Here is a 2,369-nt window from a genome sequence, read left to right as displayed (position 1 = left end):
ATGTTCCTTCTAAAGAATGCAACCACTCTCTTGCCTTCATTATTTTCTAGAGCCACGGCCTCCACCCACTATGACACGTAGTCCACAGTATCCAAGATGTATTTGTGACCATAAAAACTCATAAAGGGTCCCCTAAAATCTATTCCCCATACATATAATAGCTCTGCCTCCAACATCTTAGACATCGACATCTTATGATGTCAAGAGATGGACACCTGTCATTCATATTGATTACAATCCCTCACAAATTCATAAGCCTTCTTGTGAATTGAGGGCCAATAGTAACCACTTTGTATGATCTTTCTTACAGTTCGAGCACCTGCATGATGTACCCCAGCTACGGAGGTCCAATATACATCTTCTAATAATGTTATAGGCATAATGTCTAAACAAATAAGACTCATCCAAAAAATACCAGGTCACATCATGTAAAAACTCTTTTTATGATGAAAACTGAGGTAATCTAGGATGATGTTGTAACAAGAATGTTTGAAATTCCTTATATCAAGGAACCAAACCAAGAGTATCAATAAGAACCTTCTCATCCAGGAAAGAATCATTAATTTCCTGATCCTCTGTGCTCTTCTCTTCATTTTCCAGTCATGACAAATGGTACATGATGAGTGATAAATTTACCACCCATATACCTCCAAATTTGTGAACACTACTATGATTAAATTGTGTAAATGAGGGGAATTTTCCATTTGAGTACACTAATTCCATTGGCTTGTAGGTTCACAAGTAAATGGAAGTAGACAAGTGAAGTGAGCTAAAAAAGAAAACAAAAATAGCAAAGGAGTGTAAAAATTGGAAAATCAGGAGCTAGGATCGACCTTAGTTACCGAGATAAGGATGTGAGTATTCATTTAGATCCCATATCATCCTTGAAAGAGGGATATAGCTGACAAGTATTTGTGAACAATAATTTGATGTTAGTTTATTCTATTTCATCATCTTAGAAATAAAGATGTATTGTGAATTTTCTATGTCTTGTGCATATTCCTAGAAATAGGGATGCCCAATTGCGGTTGTGGGGTGATTTATTTTCCACACCCATGGAGTATTCTAATGTATCCATGGGGGGCATTTTGGTGTTTGATTGAAAAAATAACTTAAAAATGCATAACCTAGCCTACCCATATATTCATTAACTAGAGTTTGCATTTGATTATCATGTAATCATGCACTATTTGCCCTTAGGAAGACATAACCCAAGACTAGTATCCTATTTTTATATTATCTATAATTGCTGATCTAAATTTGTAGTTTAATTATTTTTTGTTTAACAATCATTCAAACCATACCCACAAATTTTAGTTTATGTTTTACTTTATGTTTACATTGTGGGTAAATACTTAGTAACCTTCAACACACATAGGATTTGAATACTAGTTACACCACTTGTGGATTAATCCCCAACTCAAGTTTGGTTATTATATTTGACAATAATTATTCTACACCAAAACAATGGTATAGGTGAGGTTAATAGAAAAGGTGCTATTGTCGGGGAGTGAAACTTAGTTTTCGCTTGTGTGGTGTTTATAGTAATTTTTCGTTTACTTAGAGCGTGAGATATTTATTTTTGTTGTTGTTTTTGTTTATTTATAGGTGATTTAAATATTGTCCACAACAGAATAAGTGAACATACAAGAAATGCCCAAGACCTTTGATGGGCCCCTTGATGATGAAGACCATCTCTACGATGCGGGCCATTCTAATGCCATCTATATCCCACTAAATATAGGGATTGGGGTATTCTATGTCACAATTATGATATTACATATGATTTAAATAAAATGACTCTTTGGGTATCAAGCTCATGAAGACCCAGACTTTTACGTGAAATTTTTTGTGGAAGTACGTGCCGCATTCGACATTGCTCACACTTCACAAGAATCCATACAATTATGCCTCTTCCAATTCTCTCTAATAGGTGAGGTGATGTTGTGGTTGAGGTCTCTTCTTGCTGGGTCAATTACAACATTGGTCAAGCTTTCTAATATTTTCTTAATCGTTACTTCCCATCAACAAAGTTGTTCCTATTATGTGATAAAATCATTAATTTTCATCAACTCAATGGGGAAACTCTATATGAAGTTTGAAAGAGGTTTAATGAAAATATTGTACAATGTCCTAACCATGTGGTATTCGACAAGATGCTCCTAAAAATATTCTATAGGTAGTTGGAACAACTCAAGAAGACTGTGGTGGACAACACGGCCAGTGGATCACTTGTGACGTTGTCATATAAAGTTGCTTTAACTTTGCTTGAGCATATCACAAAGAAAAATAGGGGGTGGCACACCCGATACACCGATAAAGCTAAAGGTTCCCCTACCACACTACTAAAAATTACCCATATTGCAATG

General features: G+C 35.2%; 1 non-coding gene across 1 annotated transcript; it reads right to left on the bottom strand.

The window, feature by feature from the left end:
* Positions 1 to 2,041: 2,041 nt before the first annotated feature.
* LOC124892778 lies at positions 2,042 to 2,146 on the bottom strand. The gene has a single exon (XR_007050424.1). It is a non-coding gene; the product is annotated as a small nucleolar RNA R71 (small nucleolar RNA).
* Positions 2,147 to 2,369: the final 223 nt, after the last annotated feature.

Source organism: Capsicum annuum, unplaced genomic scaffold, assembly GCF_002878395.1.
Source record: "Capsicum annuum cultivar UCD-10X-F1 unplaced genomic scaffold, UCD10Xv1.1 ctg50530, whole genome shotgun sequence".
Classification (NCBI taxonomy): Eukaryota; Viridiplantae; Streptophyta; class Magnoliopsida; order Solanales; family Solanaceae; genus Capsicum; species Capsicum annuum.
This window is presented reverse-complemented; position numbering and strand designations above follow the sequence as displayed.